We start from the raw sequence: 9,585 nt of genomic DNA, 5'->3' as shown, positions 1-9,585 counted from the left end.
TTAATGGTATATGGCCTTGCCAAAGGCTTCTTCTGGTCTTCATAGCATTTTCAAAACACCAGTAGACAGGTTATTCATCTCTGTGCAGTATGGCATATTGTCAAGATGGCTAAATGACTTGTTAATGTGAAGTGTTCACAGGTCTTACACTAAATACATCATATCAAGAGAACTGCGTCTCCGTTAAGCCATGTCAGACCACTCCAAAGTGAAGTTCTGCTTGTAGGTCACACTGCAGAGATGAATAAACACGTTACTGATGCTCTGTAAGTGTTATGAATACCCCACAAAGTGAATGTTAAGGTCGGGTTACATAATGGCAAATGAGTAATGGAGGCATTTGTGCAGTACCTAAATGAAAGTGTTACACTTCATCTTGTTGGATGTTATGATTATTGCTTAATGAAGAAAGCAAGCCCAGTTTAGTAAAATATATTGAGAAACAAATTAACTACCCTTACTAGTACTGTGATTGACAGTAGGTGAGTTACAACTGTTGGTGTGAAGCATGAAAGCACCTCACCATGCAGTAATTCGATGAACTAAAAGATTTACACCGTGCTGTGCGGAACAAAAGAAAGTGAGACAAAATACATCGAAAAATTTTTAGGATCACTCAGCTTTTATGAAAAACAAGAAATAGCCAATATGAGGCACCATTTTACTATCAGACTGTTGTATGGTATGCTAAAAATAATGATTACAAATATTGAATTCCATTTCACAATGTGACATTTAATAGTTATAATGTTTATAAGCTATGGACAGACATTGTAACATGTTAATAGAATCAACCTCTTATTGGTTACGGAGTTCCTGATTATGACAAACGAATGGATGTCTTTAAACGTTTACTATCGTTACATATTATTTGGCTTCTGCCTTTATTCAAGGTGATATAACATCGGAGATACAATGAGTTACATTTCTTTTGTTTTTTCATTGGAGCAGAGGCAAGTGAAGTGACTTGACAATGGTCACATTGTGTCAGGAGTAGGATTTAAACCCTCAACCTCAAGGTGTGAAGGCCAAAGTCTTAACCACTATACCACTCTGCCTTCTAAATATTCAGTAATAAGCTGAGTTCACTTTGGCCCAAGCACACTACACTTGTTCAAAATGTGTGTAAATGAACTTCACATCAAATGTATTGGCAAGGACAAATTAAAATGTAAACTACATTTCTGAAGCAAATCATTAGGGCTTGAAACAAAAGCAGAACATTCGGCCTCTAAATTATGGGTTACTGATTTTACATTGAGAAATGTTGCGTTATGCACAGTGAACAGTAATGGCAAAATTTACTGTGTGAACTATTTATATCGTGGAACACTTTTTTCAACTGATCACATGATGTATACTTCTACAAATTAATAAATACAGTACATTTATTTCAGGATATTGGATACTGAAACAAAAGTGACACTTTCTAAAATAATTACACTGACATTTAGCCATTTACATGGGTTATAATAAAATGAGATGTTGTACTAGGGTACTGTTCCATGTTACCCATTATGAACATAGTGAGAAGTCAAGCAAAATGACACCATTTTTTGGCTAACTAAAAAGATTACAATATGCAAGCTTTCAAGGAAACTCAGGCCCCTTCTTCATGCAAGCCTGAGTTGCCTCGAAAGCCTGCATATTGTAATATTTTTAGTTAGCCAAAAAATGGTGTCATTTTGCTTGACTTCTCATTAATAAAATGAAATGAAAGCATTGTTTTTCTGCTTTTTAGAGTTCTTGAACAGTATTTCATTTTGAAAATTAAGGATTCTTATTTAATATTCATTTCCCTAGGTAGTCACTTTGGTTGATAGATGACATCATGGTGAAGTTCTAAGAAAATGTTAACAACATAAGTCAAGAATGACTCCAATTAGCTATCCATTTGGAAATCTGTCACATAAAAGAAAGCTGCTCAGAACCTGATACAGACAATGAGGAAGTTAACATTTTCTTTCAAAGATCCAGCTGTTGAAGATTTCAGGGTATTGTCCAGTCGTAGCTCTTAGAAGTACTAACAATGTGCTTATCTCTTTGAAGCTCAAACAAATCTTTTCACACCCCAAGTAAGATAAGAGCTTAGATGTTGACCCCTGTGAAAGAATTAATGTCTCAGAAAGGTAGCAGCTGCATTTGCCCAAATGCAACCAACTATATAAGCACACTTTACTCCATGGAAATGTTTGTCGTGCAAATGACAGATCAAACAAAAGATCTACTACCAATTCAAAACCATGCACTTGGAGCACTTGTAAGAAATTTCAGAAGACATCATTTTTATTTGTGAGGAGAACTGACCCTCATTTGTCATACTGATTTTAATACAGCTTTAAAAATAAATGCCTTTGCTCTACACTCATTCACATATAGTTTTTAATGTTTAGAATTTTGTGGAGGGAGCAGATTTGTTTATTTTATTTATAGGATTACATACCAGTAGAAATCATGAACGTTATTAACACATATTTTCTTCCACGTTGGTTGATATTATAATTGTATGTTGCTTTGCAACTTTAAAAATAACCCTGTACAATGCTCTTTTACTGTACAAAACTGAAATAAGAGCATGTATTAAAAGGCATATATTACCTGACCATCATAATAATCACTAAGAAGCTGTACATACCGAATCTAGTCTCCCCTATGCCATCTTACAGACTATGGGTGGCATCTTTAATAAATGGATAAATCCCCTAGGTTCTTCTCTCTGTTTATGTGAAGATTTTTGATTGTTAGAACAATTTTGACGAGAATAGGCCATTCATCCAACAAGCTCACATCTTTTTATCATGTAATTTTTCCAAAATAAAATCAAGTCAAGATTTCAAGGTCCCTAATCTCCTACTTCTGTACTGGAATATTTAGTCATTTATTCTATTTGTCAATTCTGTAGTTCTTTGTGTCAACTTTCTAACATTTGTGCTAAATTTTACCTTAAGTTTCCATTTGTGTCCTTGTGTTCCTGTTGAAGAACTCATTTTAAAGTAAGAGCTGGGAAGAGTGGTACTAACTTCCTTTATCATTTTAAACAATTCAATCATGCCACCCTTTAATCTTCATTTGCATAAACTGATCAGGTCCTTTCCTCATAGGGCATACTTAACTATTCTTTTTTCGATCAATGTTGTCTTTTATGTAATATGGAGACCAATATTCCACGTTAGAGTACTGTAGGTAAGGCCTCTCTAGTGAGTTATATAGCTAAAATCATAACCTTCCTTGACTTGTACTCCACATATGACATGATTGTCAATGTAATTGTTTTGTCACTGTTGTGAGTGATGAGTATTGCTGTCATATATATATATATATACACACACATATATAAACATATATATATACATATCCATACATATATGCATATACACATATACACATACAGTATATATACACATACATCCACATATATACATACTGTACATATACATATATATACACACATACATATACATACACACACACATAGAGATATATATACACACAAATACATATATATATATATATATATATATATATACACATACACACACATATATAAACATATATATACATATACATTCATATCTACATATATACATATACACACACACATATATATACACTCTTTGGGGTGCGAGCAACTGTTACTGGGGGTGCCAGAATCCATCAAGGAAGAAAAATGAAAAACATTATTTGTACAAAATCTTAATTTATTTATCCATTCCTAAATAATTAAATGGGCAGGCTATTTCGTATCAGTGCAAAACTCTGCTTGTTAAACCGGATGACTCCCGCTCTTACGTGCAAGTCTGTGTGGATATTATGAACTATCGCATCTGTTCAAGTTCTATTTAAATTTTAATTAGAAGGAATTTTTATTTAGTCAACAGAAATATCTTTGGTAGGAATGTAAGTTAAATGTAGGTATCATTGCATAAATTTTTCTTCACCATAGAAATGTAAAGAGTAAATTCGCCTTACATTCCAACCAAAGATATTTGTGTCGACTAAATAGAACTTGAAAAGATATATTTTTTCGAATGTGATCGCCCAATTTAGATCGAGTTGACGCGCACTACATCGAGCCCGCATGCTACTGTGGTTTTGCCTTCGTGCCTCAATAAGTTACCCTCCCCTCGCTCTTACTTTTTTACCGTTCATCTAACGATTACACTGAATATGGCTTTACCAAAACAGTCATTAATGGCGAATAAAGTATCCATTATTCATAAAGCTTCAATTGGTGATCTGTCTTTCTGCGTTAACCGCATATTTTTTCAAACGTCTTAAACCAAGGTAAAATTAATCGGGAAGCGCTGATATATATGTAGGTGTGTGTGTATATATATGTATGTATATATATATATATACACAGTATATTGAAATAGTTTTACTGTGAAATAATGCAAAGAGTACGACACGTTTCGCCTTAATTTTGGGGTCATCAGGCGTACACACTCAGTGCACCCCTCTCTGGAATCGAACCTCGGACGTCAGCGCTAGAGGCGAAGCCTCTTCCATTGCGCCACTGCGTGTGGTTTGTCTATTTGAGAGTATGTAGATCGGGGTATATATATATATAAAGTATATATATATATATATATATATATATACTGCTCACAAAAATTAAAGGAACACTTTAAAGAAACACATTAGATACATCAGATCTCAATATGAAGTTGGATATCTATACAAATAACGACAGGGCAATGTCTTAGGAACAAAAGGATGCCAAGTCTTTTAATGGAAATAAAAGTTTTCTGCCTACAGAGGGCTCAATTGTGTAGACACCCTAAAATCAGAGTGAAATGAAGATGTGGCAGGCTAGTCCATTTTTCAAAAACTTAATTTCTGCTACTCAAAATGCTTTTCAGTATCTTGTGTGGCCCCACGAGCTTGTATACATGCTTGACAAGCGTCGGGGCATGCTCCTAATGAGACGACGGATGGTGTCGTGTGGCATTTACTCCCAGATCTGTATGAGGGCATCCCTGAGCTGTTGTACAGTCTGAGGAGCAACCTGGCGGCGCCTAATGGACCGAAACATAATGTCCCACAGATGTTCTATTGGGTTTAAGTCAGGGGATCGTGAAGGCCATTCAATTGTTTCAATTCCTTCATCCTCCAGGTACTGCCAGCATACTCTTGCCACATGAGGCCGGGGATTGTCGTGCATTAGGAGGAAACCAGGACCTACTGCACCAGCGTAGGGTCTGACAATGGGTCCAAGGATTTCATCCTGATACCTAATGGCAGTCAAGATGCCGTTGTCTAGCCTGTAGAGGTCTGTGAGTCGCTCCATGGATATGCCTCCAAGATCATCACTGACCCACCACCAAACCAGTTATGCTAAGCGATGTTACAGGCAGCATAATATTCTCCACGGCTTCTCTGACCCTTTCACATCTTTCACATATACTCAGGGTGAACCTGCTCTCATCTGTGAAAAGCACAGGATGCCAGTGGTGGACCTGCCAATTCTGGTATTCTATGGCAAATGCCAATTGAGCTCCCCGGTGCTGTGCAGTGAGCACAGGGCGCAGTAGACATTTGGGCCCTCAGGCAACCCTCATGAAGTCTATTTCTGATTGTTTGGTCAGAGACATTCACACCAGTGGCCTGCTGGAGGTCATTTTGTAGGGCTCTGGCAGTGCTCATCCTGTTCCTCCTTGCCCAAAGGAGCAGATATTGGTCCTGCTGATGGGTTATGGACCTTCTATGGCCCTCTCCAGCTCTCCTAGAGTAACTGCTTGTCTCCTAGAATCTCCTCCATGCCCTTGAGACTGTGCAGGGAGACACAGCAAACCTTCTGGCAATGACACGTATTGATGTGCCATCCTGGAGAAGTTGGACTACCTGTGCAACCTCTGTAGGGTCCAGGTATCGCCTCATGCTACCAGTAGTGACACTGACTGTAGCCAAATGCAAAACTAGTGAAGAAACAGTCAGAAAAGATGAGGAGGGAAAAATGTCAGTGGCCTCCACCTGTTAAACCATTCCTGTTTTGGGGGTCATCTCATTGTTGCCCCTCTAGTGCATCTGTTGTTAAGTTCATTAACACCACAGCAGCTGAAACTGATTAACAACCCCCTCTGCTACTTAACTGACCAGATTAATATCCCATAAGTTTCATTGACTTTATGCTATACTCTGATTAAAAAGTGTTCCTTTAATTCTTTTGAGCAGTATATATATATATATACCCGCGCTGCGCAGCAGAGAAGTAGTGTGTAAGAAGTTATGAAAAAGAAAAGGGAACATTTTAAAAATAACGTAACATGATTGTCAATGTACAGTAATTGTTTTGTGAGTGTTATGAGTGTTGCTGTCATCAAGGATTTGATTATCGTTAATTCTGTCAATCAGGTTAGTATTTGTAGGATGTGTTCTGTTCAAGTTATATTCCGTGTTTGTCAATTGATGTAAAGATAACAGGTTTCATTCATCGATTCGTTTCTTACTGCATCAATAAACAGCTCGTCTTCCTCTTTATCTGAGATGTGACACACTGCATGCACGGGTTTTTTTACACTGTCTCCTTTAGCTGTCGCTTTCAAGTGTACCGAAACGGCCAAATATTTTACACCTTAGGAGAACCATCAATGCCTCTTAAACATCTTAGATTCACAGGTGACAATTTGAGTAGTGGACACTTTGATGTTTATGAATATTTCAACTCTCAAAAGCTGGATGCGAAGTTATCAATGAAACTGGTTGTATGCTTACATCGATTGACACATACGGAATGTCACTTCACAAATCCAGCTTGAACTGATTATGACAGCAGCAATCCAAGCTGTGAGAACACAGTAAAGAGGAGGCGTATCAGACATTGTGGTAGATTTTCTGATACAGCTAGACGGAAGCAATCCACAAGTTCATTGGGACGCTGTCGCTAAATATTCGCAAGCACATCCACAAGTTCACCTTCTCAATTGTGTAATTCGGTTTTTGTTCAGCACTCTTTGGAACTGCCGCTTTTTGTCTGTGTACTGCGTCAGTTCACGTGAGCCGCTCGGTGTACATGCATCGAAGGTTCCCAGCTGTGCTTGTGCCATCTCGTGCGATGTCCACGGTTTTATTTAATGTTAGCTAAGACCCGGCACTTAAAAGTTTCTCTCGCTGTTTCGCTGAGTTTGTGCCAAACACCACCCTGACCATCTCATCTTCATCTGCATAAGCACAATCCTTCACCCGTGAATATTTAGCGGCAGTGTTTCTATTGGATTGCCGCTGACGGATGGCCTTATATGGGCAGGCACTAAATTACGTGGGAGGCGTAACTCTGCCTCCCACGGCCATCGAGCAGAAGTCTATTATAGTATATGGACGAAAAAATAGGTTCCAGTTATGACCATTCTGGCGTAGAATTTCGAAATGAAACCTGCCCGACTTTTTGTAAGTAAGCTGTAAGGAATGAGCCTGCCAAATTTCAGCCTTCTACCTACACGGGAAGTTGGAGAATTAGTGATGAGTGAGTCAGTCAGTCAGTCAGTGAGGGCTTTGCCTTTTATTAGTATATATATATATATATATATATATATATACAGTATATATAAATAATACTAGTTTTCATTTTATGATTTATACATACTGACACAGCTGCAACGGAGTGAGAGGGATGTTTATAGCAGTCCTGGTTCTATAAGAAGATTGAATCAAGGTCATATCACGTTTAGGTCGAAATGAGTTTTCTTTGACTTTCACTAAAACCAAAATAAGTCTCTAGTACCTCTGCATTTAACTTGCCAGTCAGACAGGTAGCTTACATTGCTGACTGCCCTAATATAATGACAATGTTCTACGAAATAAAAGTGTAGTGATTATCCCTCCCCATTATTCTAGTTTGCAGTATTTTTGATAATTTATTAATTACCACATCATCACCATCCAAGTAATGCATGGTGTCAGTTTTTAGGCAAGACAGCTGCAGTGGAGAACTTCAGTTTGGAGATTGGCAGACATAGCACTTAACGAACCCAGCCACAGGGGATACACAAACCAGTGTGTTTCTTTGTGCTGGTCCCAAGCTCGGATAAATCTGGAGGGTTACGTCAGGAAGGGCATCCGGTGTAAATTTTGCCAAATCAATATGTGGACAACAATACAAATTTCCATACCGGAACGGTCAAGCCCCGGGTAAACAACGACCAGTTCTGTGTGCCATCCGAGTTGCTGGCGGAAATTGGGCTACTGTTGGCTGAAGAAGAAGAAGGAGAAGAAGAGGGGGGAGACGTTTCCGGAGGCAGGAGGAGAGGAAGAAAGTAAAGAGAGAGGAACTGAGGGTAGGAACTTTGAATGTTGGCAGTATGACTGGTAAGGGGAGAGAGTTAGCAGATATGATAGAGAGAAGGAAGGTTGATATATTGTGTGTGCAAAAGACTAAATGGAAGGGGAGTAACGCCAGGTGGTTCGGAGGTGGATTCAAATTATTCTATCATGGTGTGGATGGGAGGAGAAATGGGGTAGGAGTTATTCTGAAGGAACAATATGTCAAGAGGGTTTTGGAGGTGAAAAGAGTGTCAGGCAGAGTAATGATTATGAAGCTGGAAATTGAAGGTGTGTTGATGAATGTTGTTAGTGCATATGCACCGCAAGTTGGGTGTGCAATGGGTGAGAAAGAAGATTTTTGGAGTGAGTTGGATGAAGTGATGAACAGTGTACCCAAGGGACAGAAAGTGATGATTGGAGCGGATTTCAATGGGCATGTTGGTGAAGGGAACAGTGGAGATGAGGAGGTGATGGGTAGGCATGGTGTCAAGGAGAGGAATGAAGAAGGTCAGAGGATAGTGGATTTTGCCAAACGGATGGACATGGCTGTGGTGAATATGTATTTTAAGAAGAGGGAGGAACATAGGGTTACGTACAATAGTGGAGAAAGATGCACACAGATAGATTACATCCTATGCAGAAGAGTTGATCTGAAGGAGATTGAAGACTGCAAAGTGGTGGCAGGACAAAGTGTAGTTAAGCAGCATAGGATGGTGGTCTGTAGGATGACATTGGAGATCAAGAAGTGGAAGAGAGTGAGGTCAGAGCCAAGGATCAAATGGTGGAAGCTGAAAAAGGAAGACTGCAAGGTTGAGTTTACTGAGGAGGTGAGACAGGCACTGGGCGGCAGTGAAGAGTTACCAGACAGCTTGGAAACTACAGCAGATGTAGTAAGGGTGACAGCAAGAAGGGTGCTTGGCGTGACATCTGAAAAGAGGAAGGAGGAAAAGGAAACCTGGTGGTGGAATGTGGAAGTACAAGAGAATATACAGAGGAAGAGGATGGCAAAGAAGAAGTGGGATAGTCAGAGAGATGCAGAAAGTGGACAAGAGTACAAGGAGATAAGGCGCAAGGTGAAGAGAGAGGTGGTGAAGGCTAAAGAAAAGGCGTATGATGAGTTGTATGAGAGGTTGGACAATAAGGAGGGAGAAAAGGACCTGTACCGATTGGCTAGACAGACGGACCAAGCTGGGAAAGATGTGCAGCAGGTTAGGGTGATAAAAGATGGAAATGTACTCACAAGCGAGGAGAGTGTGTTGAGCAGATGGAAAGAGTACTTTGAGAGGCTGATGAATGAAGAGAACGAGAGAGAGAAGAGGTTGGATG

This window comes from Polypterus senegalus, chromosome 8 (genome assembly GCF_016835505.1).
Source record: "Polypterus senegalus isolate Bchr_013 chromosome 8, ASM1683550v1, whole genome shotgun sequence".
NCBI lineage: Eukaryota > Metazoa > Chordata > Cladistia > Polypteriformes > Polypteridae > Polypterus > Polypterus senegalus.
Note: the sequence above shows the minus strand (reverse complement) of the source record.